Source organism: Oryzias latipes, chromosome 5 (genome assembly GCF_053564925.1).
Source record: "Oryzias latipes strain Hd-rR chromosome 5, Olatipes_Hd-rR_3.1".
Taxonomy (NCBI): domain Eukaryota; kingdom Metazoa; phylum Chordata; class Actinopteri; order Beloniformes; family Adrianichthyidae; genus Oryzias; species Oryzias latipes.
In genome coordinates this window covers 23,283,387-23,305,976 of record NC_136241.1, presented here as the reverse complement: position 1 = coordinate 23,305,976, position 22,590 = coordinate 23,283,387, and the positions used below count along the sequence as shown (strand labels likewise).

The 22,590-nt window shown below is 39.4% G+C and overlaps 1 protein-coding gene and 1 pseudogene across 2 annotated transcripts in view; one reads left to right on the top strand and one right to left on the bottom strand.

Moving 5' to 3' along the window:
* The window catches only part of grm7 (glutamate metabotropic receptor 7), a 207,152-nt gene that overhangs the window by 81,383 nt on the left and 103,179 nt on the right, over positions 1–22,590 (top strand). The window lies entirely within an intron of this gene.
* On the bottom strand, positions 6,651–7,431 carry LOC144992272 (uncharacterized; annotated as a pseudogene).

The following is a 22,590-nucleotide window of genomic DNA, read 5'->3' as shown; positions in this document are numbered from 1 at the left end:
AATCTGTGTGATTTTTTTTTTTTTCTTTTTTAATTGTATTGAGTACAATTAATGCTTGGAATAAAACAAGCAAATCAAACCATGTGCATAGAATTATCAAAGGAAACCAAACTCTGGTGTGGATGAAACCAGGACCAGCACCAAATGTGCCAAAGCTCGTGCTCCCTGGTTGAATCATGTCAAAGTCAAATGTGATTCCATATGTAGGACAGTCAAAGCTTGACTCAAACTGGGTCACAAGCAGATCAATAATCCAAACTCGTCATCAAACAAACAACAAAATGATGAGAAAGAATCAAGGAGCTGCAATCAACTATTTATAAATCCAGGCCTGAGACTTAAATAAAGTCATTAGCTAAACAGCGATATTTTAGCATCAGACTTGAGTGATGACCAGCACCTGTGAGAGGAGCAGAGGCAGGAAGCCTGTTCAAATCATGTGTGTAGAGAGGAGTATTTTTTCCACATTGTTTCTGGCTCTAGAAGGTTAAATCAATGAAGTGTGTCATTGAGAACATTAACATGGTGACTCGGGCTGCGCTTCACTGGAGGAAGCTCAGCCTTTACCCACCGCTCAACATCTTCACCTCCTGTGTGTCCAGGACAGCAGAAATAGGCAAGAGGACCTGGCTGCAGACATTATCAGGCAGAACTGGAAGTCTTCGCCCAGAACCAAAAGTTCCATCATATTACTTGGGGAAAAAAAAAAAATTTAATGGTGTCCCAATCCGAATTCTTCCTCTATCTTTATGGCTTCTCCCTACCCCTCCAAATGCCTCTACAATTGGTCAGTTTGTCTGAAATAGTTTTTTAACTAGTGTAGAAATTACATGTGTCAAAGTGTCCTTGAGCAAGACACTGAACTCCACACAGCTCCTGGTGGTTATGGGTTGGCGCCAGTGTTCGGCAGTGAAGCCGCCACCAGTTTGTAATTGGGACTGCGACTGTGAAGCACTCTGGGAAGGATACGGCATTTACCATTTAATTATTACGTTTAACCCTTGTGCTATCTTAGATGACCCCACCCTTACATTGACATGTTATTCCTACCATGACAAAGGTGGATAAAGGTGGAGAGATTTCATGTAATCCATGGACACCAGTGAAGATCACAAATCATTGAAGAAAAATGATTCAGCGCATTGTCTAGTGGGTCTAGATGACCCAACTCCCAATGTTAAAGTACCTAGGATAGCACAAGGGTTAAAATGTTCTGTTTTTAAGTCTTATAGGATAAAGAGGCATCAAGTCCTGCTGCAAGCTCGATGACTTTCTTCTAGAGATCAAAGCACCGTCCCCACCTAAAATTGTCCAACTTCTGTTTCCTTTCTTCACTTTTGTTGCTGTTATTCCCGATTATTCCTGATTTTTTTTTTGTTTTGATTTGCACATCTTGCATGTTTGTTGTTTCAAATTGTAAAACAACAAGATCAACTTTTATTTCAAACTTTCAAAATAAAAAAAACAGTTATTAAAAAAAGAGACAATGTGATCCATTTATCACCTTAAACATTTTTTAAAATCTTGTGCAAAGGCCACTTTAAAAAGCTTGACCATTTTGTTTGGTTCAAACACAAATCACACTTGGATTTATGAACAGGTGTTCAAACAAACAAACAAAAAATCTTCTGATATCAACTAAAATTGAATAATTTCTGCTTCCGGTCAATAATGTCAAGTGCCACTTTGTTGTCTGCAGCCAGGTCCCTCTCAAAATTAATGCACATCCATTGATCTGATCCTTCAACCTGGTCTGTTTTCCCAACCTTTATTAATTTTTCTTTATTTCTTTCCTTAATGTTTGATGACAGTAAAGACATTTATAAATTGATCATATGACAAAATCAATAACTAATGAAATCATGTCAGCGTCAAGGAGCCATGTTTTTTTTTTTTTTTTCTCACTGCATTACAGCATTAGAAAGAGTCGGAGACATGCAGGCGCAGAGAATCGGCTCATTTATCAGCTCTCTTTCCTTCCTGACACCACAGTCATAACATCACATATTAGTCTATCCATCTTACTGCCTCTGCTCTGATCATACAGAGCTTTGGCTGAATCCAGGGGAGCATTTCGGACGCAGAAAAGAGGATGTTTAACACGCCTCTGACAGGAAATCTAATTAAAAGTATAAACTGAACTGCAATATTCAAGCACTGCCAGACTTGTGCTGCTAAACCTCCACTCACAAACACAGGTAACACAGCTGTGTTCAGGACACCTCATGGTTTGTTTGGATCCTACTATCAATCCTGCTATCAATGTTTAGGATCTTGCACAGCATCTTTAGTAAGACATGCCTTTTTTTCCTCTTTTTTTTGACCAAAACTAACATTTCTCATGTACCTTATGTTTTGACATAAGAAAAAAGTCTGCTGCTTTCCCAGTCCAAAAAGGGAGTTTGAACATTTCATGTGCATGTGTGTGCAATTCATATTTATGAGGACCATTTCCATAAAGTGACAAGTGAGCAGAATTTAAAGTTGCATGAACCATGAAGTCCCGGGTCTTATTCTGCTCAGTAATAAAAACCAATCCTGTCTTTCTTAAATCTGCAGGCATTAATAAAACCAGAGATGGGTGAAATGGGTAAAACTTCATCACAGCCACTGGAATGGTTTCACATTTGTTTTTAAATTACTTTTTAAAAAAGTGCTAGCTAAACAATCTTTAGATTTAAAAAAAAAGGATTAATTGATGAATTTGTCCCCTAAATGACAGAAATGACCAATAACGAGATTGCAGAGCACAGGTAAAGATTTGAAGTTAAAACATAAACAGAAATTTGCTTTAAAAATGTCATAAGCAATGACACTTGTTTATAGTACTTCATTAAATGTGTTTTTGGGTTTATTCTGGTATTTTTTAAAGAAAATCCCTGATGTCTGGAGCAGAACTAATACATTCTTTGGACATGAGTCTTTTATTTTAGTCATCCATGAGTCAAATACAGCAGTAGTCTTGAACCTTTTTAAGGCCACAGACTATTTTAATGTCAAGACAAAATTTTCATGGACATTTTCAAATGTAATACATTTTTGAAATATCTTGAATATTTTCAAAATCTTTACTTTTTTTAACTTTTTTTTTTCCGTCTCATTTCTATTTTTCTTAGCTTCTAGTTTGCCTTAACGTTTGAGGTTACAGTTTATCTTCATCCTCTGTAAAATATCTGCAGCTGCTTTAAACTTTATTTGTCCACTAGATTTTGTAGGAACATTTAAAATGTGATAAAGATTTTCCTTCAACCCATAACTGTCAAAGTGGAGGCTAAAAACTCGGAAGCCAATTTTAGGTGCAACGGATAAGTACAAAACAACCTGGTCACTTTCTAAATGCAATAAGATACATGGATCTAATGTTTGAACAACTATAATTATTTGAACAATCTCTTAAGATTGGACAGCCAGTTGCTGAATATAATACAATATTATCATGGTGTGTCACAATGAATTCATATTTGGAGTAAAAGCTTCTAGTTTGCAGCTCTCTTTAGTTTTGAAGACGAAGTCTATTCTGCTGTTTTCTAACTGGCTCTTTTCTGTGAAAATAAACTTTTCAAACGCATTTGTTTTTTTGCTAACTTTGCCAGTTCGGGGGTTACAAATTTAGTGGTTGGTGCAGCCACTTTAACCCTTGTGCCATCTTAGATGACCCCACCCTTACATTGACGTGTTATTCCTACCATGACAAAGGCGGATGAAGATGGAAAGATTTCATGTAATCCATGGACACCAGTGAAAATCACAAATCATTGAAGAAAAAAGGTTCAGCGCACTGTATAGTGGGTCTAGATGACCCAATTCCCAATGTTAAAGTGCCTAAGATAGCACAAGGGTTGCGAAAGTAGTGGTTGGATTTTAACACGTTACCATGCGACTTGACGTGTGTCAAGAATACGTCCCATGTGGTCTGACTCATTCCAGTAGTTTTTCAAAATAAAAGTTCCTTCAGAATCGAATCATTACTAAAACAGAAAAATGTTTGTCATGATTTTTTTCTCTGTGGCCTGCCAAATCTGCCACAGACCAATACCGGCTAACAGTGGTTGGGGACCACTGAAATACAAGATCAAAACCCATTATCTAGTAATTGCTTTCCACCAATATTTTAATAGGAAATCTAAAAAATAAATGGGGGCCATTTTTATTTATTTATTTATTTAAAAAAAAGGCAAAATAGTAACTTGCTTTATGAAAGTCATTAATTTATAGAGACATAATTCCCTTCCCTGCAGATGTGGTTTTGTTTTGCTAGTTTTAATAATCCTTTTGGTCCCACCACCTTTTTACTTTTGCCAGTTTATTTTCAACAAAGCCAAACAAGAAACCAGCTGCATGATTTCTCAAAGAAAAAGTGGCTTTGTCTGCAAACCCAACATTTAAACATTGTCAATTACACAGAACACAAACTAGTTGCACGGTAGAATTAATCACTAAAGCCTACTACACTCTGTTAACGGATCTGTGGAAAGCAGGCACAACCCCTTTAATGCCATCAGTTCATGCTATAAAAGAAATGTTGCAATCTACAGGATTAAATGTTTTCTTGGATCTAATGATCCCTTGTCTGATTTCATAGCAGTTTCTTCAATTAGGAGGATAATGAATGGGGGTTAAAACTTAAAGCCCAAAGCCACGCTGACTGCTTTTTACTGCAGTCTGTCTCTCGAAAGCTATGAGACAACTTCATTTTTTGGCAGTGAAGTGATTAGAGGTGGTCAAGACACTAGGATGTTATCAGTGATTTCTCAGGCGTCTAAAAGGACACATTAGCACAGCCAGAAGCTCCAGTAGTGACACTGTAACCTCAAGAATGATTGCACAAATCAGATTGCTTAGCTTCAGATAACAGGAGGCAATATGTAGTGAAAGTAAAAGTGATAATACTACGTCGTAACATCTTTCTTAAATAGGATTCAGCAAAAAAAAAAAAAAAAAATTGGCTTTATCATTCTTTAGCAGCAGAAGATAATGTAAAGCAACAAATCCAGAGCCTCTGGAGAGTTGTGCAGATGTTTCTGACCCAACAGCTGCACCTTAGTTGACCCAATTTCTGTATTTGACTCTCAGCTGTGTTTGAATATCAAAAAGGAAGAATTTTTCCTCCCACATCTCTGAGCCTGGAAAGATGGCAGCTACACACCTCGCTGAGCTCAGGTTGAAGCTTTAGAAGGAAGCAGAGAAAAGCCCCAGCTGTTTAGCTGAGGGACCTCAGCTGGAGCTCAAAGAACATCTGTTATCATGACACATGAGAACTCTGCTTTAGGATTTGCAAATAAAAATATGCTTTTCTATTGTCTATCCAAAGCCATTGAGCCTCAATTCTTAGTTTTGGATTTACTTATGCTAATCTAGGTTAAAAAGAAATTATAATAGACACATGTTTATTTAAAGTCCCACTCCAAACATTTTTATATGTATTGTCAAAGTGTTCCTTGTGGTCTGTTAAATATGGTTTTGCAGGAGTTGTTTATTAGAAATGTTTTGAAGTTGTGGACGGACCTCTTAATGCGGGGTGGCCGTGGTGCAGCGGTAGGGCGGTCGACCCATGATCGTAAGATTGCAAGTTCGATTCCCGCCTTGCACGCCCATGTGTCGAAGTGTCCTTGGGCAAGACACTGAACCCCCCACCTTGCCTCTGGTGGGAGGTTGGCGCCAGTGTTTGGCAGCGGAGCTGCCATCAGTGTGTGAATGTGTGTCTGAATGTGTGTGTGCATGGGTGAATGGGACTGTGACTGTAAAGCGCTTTGGGCCTTCGTAAGAAGGTAGAAAGCGCCATATAAGTATACGCCATTTACCATTTAATGCACAATAAGCCTGCACTAATTTCCCACTTTCTATCTGTTTACACTCTCTCCCACTAGCTTACAGCTCCTCCCCAAGCTAACATAACCGTTGCAACAAAAATCGCAAGCAATATTGGAGCTATCCAACCGTACAGTTTTGAGTCAGATGCCAACTCGGACAAAGAAAATGAAGACTTAAATGGATCTAGTGGTCTTCAAGTGGATGCATCAGAATGGAAAGGAGGAGGGAGCCATTGACAGTAAATGACAAGTGGACTGAGGAACCCCTCGCCTCTAACGTTCCAAATAGGAAGTATCCACTGGTCCCAAAAGCCGAAATCCCATTGACGTCTACAGAAAAAATAAACAGCTTTTACTTAGTCATTATATTCATCAGAATAACCGTTCTTGCTCTATGAACTTTTATTAACATGTACTTCCCAATCCCTTTTTTTTCCGTGATAATTTTGCTGTAGTGCAAGTTATTCAAGTTATTAACTGATGAATCAGGTGCCTCAAAAAAGGTTAGTGGCCTGGCATCGAACGGTCAGGGTTTGATTGACAGATTTTCCTTAGCCTGCTTTCAGTGGTAGGGGTGTGGCTTTCTAACATGTTCACTCCTGATAGGAGGGAGTGGTTGCCATAGAAATATAGAAAGGCCAATCCCAGTTTACAGAGGATGTCTGGTTCCAACATGGTGATGGACAAATCCCCGGAAAAATGGCAACTGAATTGACCTCAATTGGTTATAACTGGAAGCGAGGCATTTTGTATGGGTGATGTCACACGCAATTCGTCCAGTTTTATATTATACAGTCAATGGAGGGAGCTTGTGGTTTGCCGTAGTATTCAATATTCAATTCAATTCAAAAAAAATTTGAACAGAATAAGGCTAGCAGAAATGTTCCTCGAAAGAAGAGCGGCAATGTCCAGGGTAGGATGGACGCCATCTCTCCGCATGAAACCGGACTTCCACCAAAACGCGCTCCAATTGTCAACAAAACCAACGCTGTTTTCTGGGCACCAGCTAACCAGCGGTTAAGTGATGAAAAGCGCCTGTACATTTCATCACTGACTAAGTTCGGCAGGGGACCAGAGAAAATTACAATGTCTGACATCGACTTAGCAAGTTTATACATTGAAGCTATGTTTAAAAGCCTCTGATTGTCTCCTTCGAGCGTTGTTAATGCCTGCGTGAATCCCGACTCTACAGAACCTGGACTTACTCTGGGCTAACATCCCAAGGTTTCCCCTTGATGTCACCAACTCTGGCCCCCACATAAAACCTGACTGTAGCCGCTGGGAGCTCCACATGTCTCACTACAACCAGAGTTGAGGGTTCAACGGGTGTGTTGCTGACGGGAGAGAACCTATTACTAGCATGGAGTCTCGGATGCTCTAAGTTTTTGCATTTAGCACTATGTTTCCTCCCAACCAATACGAACCCTCCCTGTGTGTTTCCCGACTCCTTGGAAGGCGCTGGGGTGCTAACTGGGTTAGCCCTGGTAGCGCGGCCCGCACTACGAGTAATGACCTGGCTAGCTGGCTTAGCTTCCACTGTGCGGAGCCGCGCTTCTAACTGCTCAAACATATGGCACATGGGGCAGGAAAGAGGGGTGAAAGCGAAGGAGGTAGAAGCCATGCTAAGTGCTAAGCTAAGGCTAACAGTGTTTAGCTAAGGAGAGCGGTTTACTTTGAATAGCAGGAACAAGCAGCTAAAACAGTAGTGTATACACTAGTGTACTAAAAGATGCTAAATGTGAATAGTAAACCAGATAAAACCACTTAAGTTCAGCAATAGTAATGAGGCTAATGCCAAACAAGAGCAAGCAGTGAAGCAACGATCAGCACTGGATTACGCTCACCCGGAAATAGTGTCATAGGAAGAGTCTGTAACTTGTATGTAACAGCTACACGCTTTTACGAACGTCACTTTTTCATCTGCTCCTGATTCACAAAAATTGAATAAAGAAACACTCAGAAATACAACATACAAAAAAGGCTTAATTCCTTTTATATATGTCCTCTATCATGAGTAAAATACAAGAACATATTAAAAACATTTAAAAACACTATTTTCATTGAAGTAGGTCTTTAAAAGGTGTCAAAAATGACCAGTTTACCCCTCTGGGTTATTGCTGACTCCCCAGTTATGTGTTTGCACCCCTGATATTAACTTTTGCAATTGAAGGTATTATTGCAACCTATAAACATATTGACAAAATAATGCATGATGAGTTTCTATTGATTATGCATAATTCAGGGCTGCCACGACACTGTCATGTCAAAGATAAAAAAAGTTATTAATAAAGCTGCATTTCAGACCTTGGAGCCTGCATGTGTCTATGGTAGGATTGTACATAAAGCTGGCTTGATGTACAGAAAGATCAATACAAAAACATTACTACCTCATTAGATATTTATTTGCCGCATTGAGATCATATTTACTTTTTTGGTTTTTGCCAGTGCCTAGAGACCAAACAAGCTAGTCACAACCCCTGAAAATGTCTTCTTCTGCCTCTGAACAGTTTGTGGACAGCAATAAAGGTCTGTAAAATTGAATGATGGTCCAGACACACCAGCAAACGCAACAAGGGGCAAAGTTTCATTTTGATCTCAAGCCACTGCTATGAATCAACTCCTTCAACAGGTGTGGTCTTGCCACATCTGTCAGCTTCCTAAGAAAGCCTAAATAGGGCTGCAGTGTCTATTTAGATGCAGCTGACCCTCCTCAGTTTACATGAATGGGATTGAGCAGGTGAAATTTTGTAAATAATAAAGGGTATTTCCAAAATAAAACACCAGGAGGTACCTTTGGGCAGACTTGTGATCTCCCGAGTTTACAACCATCTGTGTGACCATCTGTTAAGTTAGCACCGCCTTAGAGCTTTCACCAATTTTACTTCTGACTGTGGCCAAAAAAAAAAACTGACCGGCACAAGATATTGTTGTGAAAGGAGGATAAGGATTCGTGTTCGCAGAAATGACGGTGCTACAGTGGCTAAAACTTAAATCATGGTGGTCCATAAATTCAGACTATCCTTGAGGAAGCCCTGCACTCAAGTCCATCTTTAAAGATTATTTCTAAGTTAAAGATAGAAACACAAATTTACAAAAAACATGAATTAGAACAATTCGATTTTTTTAAGTCATGTTAATCTGTGCTTGGATTTAAGTGGTTGTGCAGTTTTTTTTTTTGTTTTTTTTTTACTATTTTAATGTTAATTTAATATTGTAAAATGTTGCAGATTGTTGCAGATAATGTTTATTTTTGGAGTGCTTTTCTTTTTTTGTGCTTATTCTTTTTATAGATTTCTGGAAGTCTTCCTTTGTTTGGGTAGAATTTGTCTGTAGAAGCTTAAAGTTGGTGTATATTATTGGTGCATACATCACATTGTACTTCCTGGTTTTAATTACTGGTTTCATTAAGATAATAATAATAATAATAATAATAATAATAATAATAATAGATACTTTATTTATCCCACAATGGGGAAATTCTTCTCCGCATTTGACCCATCCCCTGGGGGAGCGGTGAGCTGCAGCCAAACCGCGCTAGGGAGGCAGTAGCATTGAGAGTTTTGCCCAAGGTGCAGTTTTATTTAGCTTAAAACAAATCTAAAGGTTTGTCAATGATGACTTTGTGTTATGCTTTTATAGGAAAAGTGTTTAAAGTTTGATTGGTTGGTTGGTTGATTTATTGATTGGTCGGTCGGTCGGTCCCCACTAGACAATGCACTGAACCTTTTTTCTTCAATGATTTTTGATCTTCACTGTTGTCCATGGATTACATGAAATCTTCTCCACCTTTATCCACCTTTGTCATGGTAGGGAGAACAGGTCAATGGTCATCTTGACCCCATAGGATAGCACAAGGGTTAAGCACATGCTGAGAAGAATTTCTTGCGAGACACTGATTGCAGCATTTTTGTGTGCAGGTGGACATTCAAAACTTTACTTTACCCATAAGAACCCAGACCAATTTTATCTTAAAAACAAAATTATGTCTATTTTACCACAAACCAAGTGGACCAAATAACCTATTTCTGATATTTTTTTCTGTTACACTGATGTCACCATGGGTTCTTATGTGTTAAGAACCTAAATAGCCTAAGCCTAATCAAACAGAAAGTGAACCATTTTATAAAGAAAAGCTCACATAAATATACAAATTTAAGATTTATTGCTGGACAACATTTTAAAAAGGAATAAACTGTCAGATTGTTTATTTCCCCCAAAAAATAGATAGCTTATATTGTGAATGGAGACATCTGAAGCTGATGTATGAAACAAAACAAATTATGATGGAAAAAATATTAACAAATGCAGAAATGTTAAAACTTAATAACTGATCAAATTTTGAAGTTACTTAATCCTGAAGCAATTGAGTAGTGGTAAAAAAACTCAAAGCTGTGATGTCTGCTGTGATGGTAGAGGCAAATACATTGGCCAAATTCATGGGAAAAACTATAAAGATGCAAACAAATACTTAAAATACTTTAATACCTGTCAAAACTCTATGAGCAAAAAATGATTAGATTAAGATTACAATTCTTTATTTTTAACAATAATGCTAAAAGGCAACAGCTGTGAGAGATGTTTTTCTCTCATTCAAACAAAGATGAGGATGTTTCATATTCTGCTAAAAATGAAATTGAAAAAATGTGTGTCATCAGCTTTGAATGGTAAGAAAACTATGTAAGTGAATAAATGGAGCTCAAAAATATGGAATAGACCAGAACAGAACCCCTGAGGAACACTAGTAAAGAAGAAGTGAGATCTGGATGCCTCCCATTCCCAGGATGCTGTTAGTTTTACCAGATTAAAAAAAGTTAAAGGAGGATCTCAAGAATGTGAATGTAGTTCAGCATTGACAAAATAAAGATCAGAAAAGAAAAATGTTAACAACATTATTTCATGTATTTTGTCGCTGTAAATGAATAATATATGATGATGAAATGCGACCTCCGTCTGAACGGCCAGGCCACATGTATCCGACCCGTACGTCACTGATCCGCTACAAACGTCATAATTCTGCGTTGAAGTAGGCGGGAACGAGAACATAAACATCAACCATTGCAGACGATGCTGTTGAGACCAGTCAGTGGAAGGGAAGCGAGGCCACCGATTTGTTCAATATTTGGGGTGACAGCTTTATTCAGGCCAAACTCGAGGGCTTTTTGAAAATATTTCCAGCGAAATGGCAGAGCGTGGTGTTGAACCTTTCCCGGGATGACTTTTTTCCCCCGTTCCGACCGTGGACAGAAGCGCGGGGGAGACCTTCTCCAGGGCCAAAGGCGGATCCTCCTTCGGGTTTCACTTCCCAGTTCGGACCCTCAGATTCTCCAGAGTGGGTTACTAAAGAGTCAATAGCATTTATTCTGGGGGAAGCCTTCTTTTATTATCGTTCTCCTTTTCCTTATAACACACAACATGAATGTGCGCCCCCAACACACTTCCTCTGCCCCCTCTCACTACCCCCTGCGCTGCATGTGCTCTCTCCTCTCCCATGTGCTGGCTCCTTTGTGAAAATACATGTAACAATGCAAAAAGAGCTCCGCTGTTGACAACACTGTAGTTAACATCCATTGTTAACGTTAGCTACTGCCGCAAACAACAGTGACATTGTTCACCGTTGAGTACTCTTCTGCGCATCCGGGTCACTTCTGGGTCATTTCACGGTCACGCAGGAGATCACAAAATTTCTCAATTAATTGCAAATGTGAACGGCCTCGCAAAAAAAATCTAATTTAAAAAAAAAACGGAATTGAGCATTAAGCCCTGCAGTGTGAACGTAGCCTTTGATATTTCAACACATTGGCAGTCAGTCATGCCGAAAAAACTTTACAGACAATGATCTGTCTTTACCAGCCTTTCATGCTCAGGACCACCCGCACACACTGTGAGTATGGATTTTTCGGGACTGGATCATAACTTCCCTCTCAGACAGGTTGTTTAAAACACTTACGTTGCAGGACTGATTACTCTGCCAGTTGGCCTCTTTAAAAACCCATTGCCATAAAAATTGTGTTTTTGGTGTTTTTAACATGTTCTCTTTAAGATTTTTCTGAGGATGGAGGACATATAAAGAAAAGTAAGATTAAAACTGTGTTTCTGAGTATGTCTTTATTCAAATCATTCTGAATCAGGAGCAGATGGAGCAATGCCGTTAGAAAAACTTGTATTTGTTGCGTACAAACACAAAATACAAATCAGGGGGCCATAAGCGCTCTGCATCTACTTGCAGAGAAATAGATCAATGTACGTCCTCATTTTCCTCTTCTGCGCTGGAATCTAGCTCAAAACTGCTGGATAGCTTCAATATTGCTCACCATTTATTTTCGCCAGTAAAGTGATGTTGGGGTTGTGAGGGGCTGTAAGCTAGCTGGAAAGAGTGTAAAAAAATGGTGGCAGGCTTATGCCGCACCAATACTACCGCCCAAAACTCAGAGGGGAAGTGCTAATGAACTTCTGCTGCTCTGCAGAAACATCTTCCTAGAAAACGAATTTTGTTTTGGTTAAAAATCACATAACCATAATTATAAGACCACTAGGTACGCTTTTATGATAGAAAAAGAGATGATTGGAGTGGGACTTAAAAGATTTATGACTGTCTGACGTCTGTCTGACATGTGGAGACAACTGCAGCTTTGTGGTTGTTGACTCTGAAAACGGACATGTGTCCATGTTTGGTGCAGGTGAATTAGCCACAGCTGCTGTTTGTTTCTGCTGCAAGGCTTATTCTTCTCTTTTTTTTTTTTGCAATTGATGAGCTTCCGGGTGGCCCCAAGCAGGGGCTGCTTGGGCTGGGCTTATGGCACCCAGAGCTGTTTATTTCACCACCCAAAGTCATCAATAAAGAGTGGAACTATAAAGAAAGAAGGCAGAACAGAGGACATGCAGGGGAGCAGGACAAAGAGGGGTAGAAAGATGAGAAAATGTCCAATTTGACCTCATTTGAATTAAGTCTGACCTACAGCTGGCTTCACTCAAGCTGTTTCTAGTCACATTCACCCACAGGTGAGGCACTTTTACATTCTTCACTCTGAAATGATGTGCTGAAGCTTTGTCCTGAATGTGAGATGCTCACAGGGATCCAAACTGCAGTGGCACGACGGGTCGCCCGTCTGCCTCCCCCATCCATCATTGTTAATGAGGCAGAGCTCTTTTAGGGAGCCAGCGGGCTGAGATATCTCCCTCAACTCTGACGGGCTTCGTCCTCAACCGCTCCTGCACCTGTCATGTTTGATGCATTTCCCCTTAAGCAAAGCCTCATGGGAAATCTGAACTCCAAAAGCTTCTCATTCATTGGACAGGGACAAATATTTATGAACTTCACGCAGAGTTTTAAAGTAAAAATTCAGCGGCAGCAATGGCTCAGTGGCTTTTATTAGATTTTCACAAGGTCTCAGTCAAAAGACATTGTCAAGCTGTCCCTGCATACCTTCAGTGGAGGGAGGTTTTTTACATGCTGGTGCTTTTAACAATCCTAACTCCTGGTGACACACAGAAGATTCCTGACTTGTCTGCAGCGCTGCAAACTCTGATCATCATTCAAAGGCTTTTCAACATCTCCACAGGCTGTCTTAAGAGGTTCCTTTTTTTTGTCCGGCTTAATACCTTACTTCTTTTTTTTCTACATTTGAATTCAGAGTTTTTGTGTTATTTCTACATCTGCCAAAAAAAGACGAGCTTACATACAAAAGTACTGAAAATATTAGCCAATACTAATCGATGACCCTTTTATGTTATTTTGAAAGCAAAACAGTCCAAATTGTCTTTTTTTCAAGTGAATAAAGATGAGCGTTGGCCCCGCCTCCTTATTGCATTACATAGGCGTTGAGTTGTGGCTTCCACCAAGGAAGTCTTGAGTGGCAGAGAAGTATGTTTAATTTCTGCACGACATGTGTGAGAGCTGTAAGACATGGGTGAGATGTGCTGTAGGAGTGACACAGGGGTTCAAATTGGAGGTGGGACTGTATTAAGGATTGGGTTTGACCTGATGACATGTGCAATGATGTTTGCAGATGGTATTGTGATCTATAGTGAGAGTGGGTCGAGGAGCGTCTAGAGAAGTGGCAGTTTGCTCTGAAAAGAAGAGGAATGAAGATGAGCAGCACCAGGACAAAGTATCTGTGTGTGAATGAGAGGGACTCAACGGGACTGTTAAAACTTCAAGGGGCAGACTAATAAGTGTTTGCCCCTTATGTGCAGCCTGGCTGTTAGCAAGGGGGGAATTAGACAATTAGAGTGTAGTTTGTGTGGACACCCTACAGGGGTTCTAAGGGGGCTTGACTATCATGTGCACACCCCATTCATGCAGCATTTGTGCAGGGTCATTGAGGAGCCAGTACATGCTGAAATTATGTTTCAGTAATTAATAAGGGTGGCGTAAGGGCACTGTTCTGTAGCATCACCATACGTCATGGGTGTGTGCAAGTCCCATTCGCCTTACAAGTACTTAACGATACACTTACCACACGCAGAGCAATCACACTTGCCATTTTCATTATGTCCCTTGAGGTGGCCACACAAGTCTCAAAGGTACTGCTAGACACACCTGCACTCCTCGTAAGATACAGATGATCCCATCTACGACCCTCTGCGGCCCGGAAAAAACAAAAACCAGGCTTTAAGTACTTTGGGTCAATAGTCCAGCATAACAGGGAGTCCACAAGTAGAGGAATGTGTCAGGTATGATATGTGACAAGAGTGTCAGCAAGAATGAAGGGAAAGTGTAACCAACTGGTGAAAGTGGACCAGTATCAAAACATTTGATTGACAGATTCTCCTGAGCCCGTTTTTAAGTGGTAGGGGTATGGACATCCAACAAGCTCACTCCTTATTGGCAAAAGCGATTGCTATAGAAATGATGACTCAGACCAAACCCAAACACTGCTTACTGACTGACAATTTCTGGTTCCAGAAATGGTGACTGCATTGACTTTGTCGCTGGAGCTTGAAGTAAGACATTTTCTTTGAGTGACGTCACACTCATTGGTCATGTACGGTCAATGCTGCTGGCTGTCGGAAAGGCTTTAAATAAAGAAAGGTGGACACATACTTAATTTTCATTGAACATAGACTCTGAGAGGTTTGAATTTTGATGAATTTGGAAATTTGTTCAGACATTTCTATGTATGTATGTATGAAGCTTCTTTGTGAAGCATTTGCTTTTGTCTGTCTAAAGCTGACAGTTTACGTGTACCTGTTCAAAGCAAAGCTTCACACTCAGCCGTGCTTCAGTCATCTAGCGTGATAAAACAAAGGTGAAATTGAACACTGAGAAAGGGATGAGGAAAGTCCAAAACAGAAGCCTGTGTTATTGACATCTCATGCTGTCAGGGAGGTCTCTCCTGTAATGAGAGGTTGCCTCAGAAAGGACCCAAATATAGGATGACCTGAGTCTTGCTAGTGCAGATTTCTGTCTGAGCATTAGCACTCATGTCTGCAGAATGCAGAATGGTTCTACAATCGATTCCAGTGTATACTCATATCAGTCAGTCCATAACGATCTGTCCAAAATTCTGATTGTTCTCCTGGTCCAACATCTCCCCGTGCAGAGCTGGTAGTATTTATGGCAATCCCGGCCTGAGTCACAATGGTACAATTTCACCCCCATACAGTAGGTGGCAGTATGCAGTCCTAATTGGCTTACCATAAATGGAATAATATTAGTGCCATGGTTTTATTCTTTTTGAGAGACTGACGTCCACCACAAGGTGTTTCTTAGTAAAGTTTTGGAGAACTGCATCCCGATACATTTAGTAATCAAAATTGAACCACTCTGTGGAAAAGTCAGCTGAATAAGGGATCTGGAGTTGACGACCTCTACAAGGAAAGCCCAAAGCAAAACATATTTTAGTATAGAACGAATCACCTGGTGTTAGCACCCCTTAACCCTTCAAACCAGAGCTTTCTTTCGACTACTGTGACTACTCACAATTAAGGTAATTCCAGTGACTGCTGAAGCGGAGAAAAGCAGCCTTGTGCTGATATGCAACATTTTACAGTAGTGAAGTGCTTACGCGATCAACGTAAAAAAAGCCCATTTCGTCTCAAAGACAAATGACTATGCGTTATTCTGTGGTGCATAAAATTGCAAAGCTGATTTGCAAAGATGCTGCACTCCTTATCAGAATCAGCTGATTCACATTGATTGCATAAACAATCAAAGATTTATGGTATGTAAAAGAGTGTATGTTAGGTGTCGCCGGTGACAGCTTGTGTGCTTAAGGGTTAAAGACCACACATTTGCGGTCTTTTTGTCATCAAATCAAGCAGGAGATTTATTGCCTTTTCCTTCACATTCTAAAAAAAATACCTTTTTTTTTTTTTAGGTTTTGTGTTTGAACAAAAATGTGACATTAGTTTCTGTCTCCAACCAGCTAAGTAAAAATGCAGTAGATACAGTCAAACGTGTCTTCGTGTTTTCTGAAATAAAGGCTTCCCTCACGGCAGATATGTGACACTAAGGTAAGGGTTTGCTGATGTAAACCTTGCAGAGCCTGTTATTTATGTTTTAGGCACAGATTCCCTAAGTCCTTGATGGAGAGCATCTTTACACAAGACACAGCGCTGTAATTGTATTTACACTTCAACTTCAAATTTACCGAGGAAGCGGGGCTCTTGTGTGGTCACTGAGATTGGATGGATTTGATCATTTGTAAAGCAAAAATGTCAGACAGAAAACATGCATTGAGGACAAACCAACAGAGCTCATCAGAGCGTGACAAAACCTACTTTCAGCTGTGAATTTAAACACATCTCGATTCCTCTCAGCATTTCCTTTCTCTTCTGTCTGCAGAGTCTTGGTTCCTCTCTCTGCTCTGACCCACTTAGAACAGTCTTTGAGGTTTACTGGCTCCACGGAGTGTCATTTATTTTCCAACTGCCCATATTCTGTCCTGTATTTTACTGTTGCATGCTTTGTTCCTGCGTCATGCTGTCAACTCAATGAATTGACATAAATTATTGTTCAATAAACAGTTTTTGTCCTTTTGACTGACAGAATCTCTCTGCATTGTTCTTATGTCAGCAGGGCAGATTCAATGAAGGCATTAGATCAACACAATAGATTTTTCCTTTATTTGTTCAAAAGTCTCAGAGAAAATACACAAACAGTAAAAACCAAAGTATTCAAAAGAGAGAATAGTTAAAATTTTTATGACATCTGCAAATGACAAAGAGAAGTTGAGAGTAAAAGAAAACTATTCATAAAAAAATGTTTATTACAGTTTTATTATACCGTTAATTTCTGTAGTTTCTCAATATAAGATGCACCGGAATATAAGGTGCACACTGAATGGTCTTTGGTTGAACTTATGGCATATATGAGGTGCACCGAACGAAAGTACTTTAAGCAAGACAAGAATCAGAGATAAGTGCATCGGTCAACAAGACTTTATCAAATGCGTTCACAGTAATTCTAGAACTTTTTAACAAGCTATGCGTTAGCCTTGTTAATTGATAATACCTACAACTCCTAACTTTGTTTATAACAATGAAAAAAACAGACTAAAACCGCCAAAAAAAGAAAAAGGTGGAGAGACGAAAAAAAAACATTCTGACACTGCTACACGTTAGCTGCATTATCATTTTCCCAATAGCTGTAACTTCAAACGCTGTTTGCAACACGTAAAAAAAAACAGACTGATACCTCTGTTCCTGTGTGTTTCTCTTGCTCCTCCCCCTTCTTGGCTGGAGCCTCATCAGGACAACATGATAAAGCCCATTTTCTTTTGCCACTCTGTGCCGGATTGTCCTCTTTGTTTTGTTTTTTTATTGAACACAATACAAAACAACACCAGAACATTTACACCCGGATTGTCCTCTAATTGACTCCAGCTCAGCCATTTGGACGTTTTGGCTCCAGAAACCAATGTTTGATTCTGTCCTCTGTCAGTCTGCTTACCTGCCTGCGTGCTTCCCTACCTGCCTGCCTGGCTCTGTCCCCAGCTCCATACTTTCTATAAAGTGTCATCCACCAATGTGCTGTCTGCTATTTTTGATCCATCCAGCCTGCTCCTTACAACAGATGCAGCTAAAACAAATATTACTGTGTACTCTAAAACCCAGTCTTGCTAGTAACGTGAAAAGGAAAAAAATCCAACACTGCTAGTTGCGTAAGTGTAACATCCAACCTTATTTACAACTCGTAAAAAACAAACTGACATTTTAACAGAGAGCTTTGTTCTTTGTAAAAATTACTTAGACATCAGTAAGTACAATCAGAAATACTCCATTTATAAGGCACCGCAGATTATGAGGCGCTGTTGTTTTTTTTAATTGTTTTTTAATTAACGCATTTGAGTGCACCTTACATGTGAAAAACACGGTAGTTAATGCTGAGGACCAAAAATGAAACATTTGTTTTATTTGAAATAAAAAAAAAGCTGATAAAAATAAAACCATGAGCAAACATCTCACGTGTGGTGTCTTCTATCAGGCCAAGTTAATCCAATGTCCAAGCAAAGGTGAACTAATCTTAAATGATGGGCTGCATACCAGTGGCATACTGGTGGAACTAGCTTTCCCTGCCCTGTTTAAGTCCAAAACATCATTTTCTCTTTTCTTTGTGTGAAGTTTTGTACTCTCAACATTTATTGTAAGTTTATTTTTTCTTGACTTTGCTGCAAAGGCTTTTACGTAATAATATTTAATTGCCTTTTTGAATGAAATGTTCTAAACAAAGAAAAATTTACTCTATTGGGACAATGGCAGGGCAGCTTCGTGAGTGTAGCACCTTTCAGACACAGAAGCAGTTTAAAATGCTTCACTGAGAGTCAAAAAGCCTCTGCAGCATTAAAAAATCTAACAATAACACACAGCAGAAAAAACTGCTGAAAGAAAAAGCACGAGTGGTTCAGCATGTAAAACAAAGCCACTGTGAAGAAAACAAACATATTTTTGATTTGGGATTTAAACCCTGGATAAAGTTGTACTTCATTTGAGTTTGTTAGGAAGCTGTCTCTATTTTGTCTAGCAGAGCAGCTAAAAGCAGCTTTACACAGTTTGGTTCTCACCCCAGATTTTAACAACTGACTGCAGATCTCAGTGCACTGTGTGATTCATGTATCACTAAGATATTTTTACTAAAATGAATCTCAATTGGCAGCTTCCCGTTGCCCCTTTTTTTTGCTTTTGATTCCCTATATGAAATTGTACTGAATATGCTTAATCACTAAAAAGCTCAGAATCACTTTAGACAAAACCACATTCATCAAACTGATGAAATTGGTTTTTGACATTCTAATTGATAAAACACTTTATGTAAAAAGTGTCTCATGCTTTTTTTAAATAACAGGTGTCATTTCAATTCAAGTATAAAATGAAAAAAATAAGATTTAAAGGAATTTCATGTCATTCACTGTAATAGTTTAGATGAGTTATGTACTGTTTGTTGGTATTGTCGTACCTCCGTGGAGCTTCTGAGGAGGGGGGCTGAGGATCAGTCATGCAACTACAGAGAATCCCACTGGCCACAATCTCTGCAATCAGGATCACAGCAGATTAAATTTAGTTTGGAAAAGATTTTAGATTAGATTATCACCCTGCAGAGGAGCAGAAAGTCTCAAATTGGCTTTGGGGTCATGCTTGAAATCGTATTTGAGAAAGCTGATTGGATTAAAGCAAGACAAAGCTCCATCATGAAGGAGGACATTATCCCTGAAACTATGTCATTTAAAAACTCTGCAGCACTCGCTCCTTAAAATTGTAGAAACATGCAGAAACATCATGCATATTTCAACATGTTTGATCAAATAAGTTCTAAATGGTTTGCAGGGAGAGAGGGGGAATCAGTAAGAGGCAGAGACACTTTCATCATTCCTTCAAGCCGCTTTACACTCAGGCAGCAGCAGAATATCAAAGTGATGCATTTGTATTCACTGAGAGGCAGAGGACAGAAAAGCCTCACTGTGCTTGTTAGTGATGACAGCAGCAGCTCTGGTCAGCTGCAGGTCACAGGATTTACATACTGCTCTTGACAGCCTTTAGCGACAGGGATGATCTACAGCTGCAAACAAAATGTGGACATTTGGCTGGTCAGCACCTGGAGGTTTGGACCAGCCTGAGTGGTGAGCATCAGCACAGTGTCACTGAAAAGCATCACGTTCAGATCGCCGTGTTGGCACTGTCATATTTTTTTTATGAGTGATCTGGGTCTTGTGCCTCTTTGTGGTCCTTTCATGCTCTCTTCTCTCTGAAATGTTTCTGTGTTTAGCACAAGGCAGGAGGTAGTAAATTTTGACCTGTCTGTTCAGCAGTTTGTTCTAGGTTCTTCTGGTACTTCTAATCAAAGCCCAGGCTGGGAACTGAGCATGCTCAGATCAGCTAAATGTCAGCTAGTGAGATCCCCTTAGTGAATAAAGCTGAAAATTGACTATTTTGAAGTGTTGGTCTTGCAAATTGATTTAGTAATGTGTTTAATTGCTTTTAAAGTCTGATTTGAAAGTAAAACACATAACTTTGAAGACAATTTTTCAGTATACAATTTGAACATGTTGATTTCCACATTTGCAGACATTCTTCCTTCTAAACCTTCTGTAATGTTAAGTTTTTATTCTAGAATAGTCCTTTTGGCCTGCAAAAGTGAGTTCTCCTAAAGATCTACTACAATGAAATTCGTGTTTTTAGTGTTTTTAATATGTTCTTGTATCATTTTTCTGATGATGGAGGACATATATATATATAGAAAATTAAGCCTAATACTGGATTCATGAGTATTTATTTTTTCAGATCCCTGTTGATCAGTGGAAAAAAACAACAAAAAAATCAGTATAAAAAAGGCTTGTATTTGTGAACATATCCCCTGGATAGGTCAGAAGTTCTCTGCGCTGCTCCATTCTGAGGTTTAATGGGAAAATAACATTTGGGAACACTCCTCTGCTTTCACAGCAGTAACACAGACTGAAGTAAAACCATGATGGACAGGACGGATGTAACCCTGCACCTAAGCTAAGAGAAAAGGGAGAGGAATGAATGGATTGATGTCACTGTGACAATATGCTGGGAAATTACTAAAAAAAAAAAATAGTTTTACTATTTCTTTCTGCTGGTTGGGGAACAATGATGTGCAGGAAAAAGCTTAATCACTTTATGCCTTAGTCACAACTACCCTTAAAGGTTGATAGAGCCTGTCTGCAGATGAGAAATTGGCAAATCTGTACAGTGCTCGCAGGCGGTCCCCGTGACATGCCAAGGTTGTAAACCGTAGGGTGAAAATCTTCCTGCACCTTTTTTTCTTTTCCTCTGGGCATGCTACATGTGAATGGTCATAGTAAACTCTTATAGAACATGTAAGGTTGAGGAAAGGTAGTAGGTGAGATACAAACATAGCAAACTGGGCACAGGGAGCACATCGTTGCTATTCACGTGTGTGCCACTTGCACATTTCTGCATTCATATGGAAATTGCACAATCCCAGCAGAGTTTGTATGGGCGTCTTATTAAGTATGACCTGCAGACATTTATTTTATTGTGCAGCATTTGCGTGCGGTCAGTGAGGGTCCAGTGGCCGCACCTTACTAGCGATTGGACTGTGACATAAGGACACCGTATTACAGTGCTTGTAACTTACATTATCCTGATGAATACTCCCTGATACACTTACCACACATGCAACAGTTTCATTTTCCTGACATCCCTGAAGGTGACCGCACGAGCTTCTAGAGAACTTCAAGACACTTGCTCTCCTCTTAGGATGCACCTACTCGTGTCTACGACCCTTGCTGGACCCAGACAACCCAAAATCCTGCAGCACACTTATTGCTCAACCCATTTAAGGGCGAATGTGACTAATGCATACGATTGCTGAAGACAGAAATTTGATGACGAAGTCGTCGTCAATGAAAGTACAGGACTTGTCTTTTTAAGGGGCTGAAGATGAGTTTTTATTTTTTTGTCTTATTCAAGAAGTTGACTATCACATTGGTGGTAAAAGAAAAAACTATCAGAGCAGTGTGTCATTTGGATATCTGTTAATTAAGAGTAGAAGAATGTATTTTTGAGTTGAGACTTTGATTCGATCTAATATCGAGTCAATGACTGATGCGTACATTTAAGTGGGAGATGCCAACTCCCAACACTAAATCTATAGTTTATGGAAAATGTTCAACCACTGTCATAAAGAAAAATATCCTCAGAAAAACGCAGCTTCGTCTTTTTCTTTTGCACTTTTAAGATTTAAGGAGTTATTTCTGTGTTATTAAACTTTCTAAAAAGGAAATTATAAGGCATTATTCAATTTAATTAAAGATATTCAGCAGCTGTACCAATATGTCATGTCTGGGTTTTCAGTAGTAGAGGTAAATATGACCTGTCAGAATCTCAACCTCTTGATAATTAATTATTGGATCTTCTTATTATCTAAGGAAATATGCAGCAAAGTAAACCAGGAAATTAAAAAAAAAGCCAGTTGTTTCTCTCAGCTAACTTCCCCCTCATTACCTTATCCTGTTTCTGTCTCTGTCATGGATCCCAGTGGTACTTACTCTCTTAGTCTTTGTGGCAGTGTGGAAGTTCTTCTTTAGTTTAGTATTTTCTTGTACTGCTCCTCTGCTCATTTTCTTTAAAGGTGAAAGCTCTTGTTCTGTCATGTTGAATCTCTTCAAGCACCCTAGAGCAAGAATTAATGTTGCCCTGCAGAAAACGTTGGCATTCTGTGCAACATAGAAAGTCCATCAGAGTCCGAGCAGACATGTAAGCATCGCTCAGTTAAACTGAAGTACTGTGAGAAGACCTTCCTCTGCTGTGGACTGTATAAAAAAAAGGATAAAAGTGCTTGAAGGGAGAAGGGAGG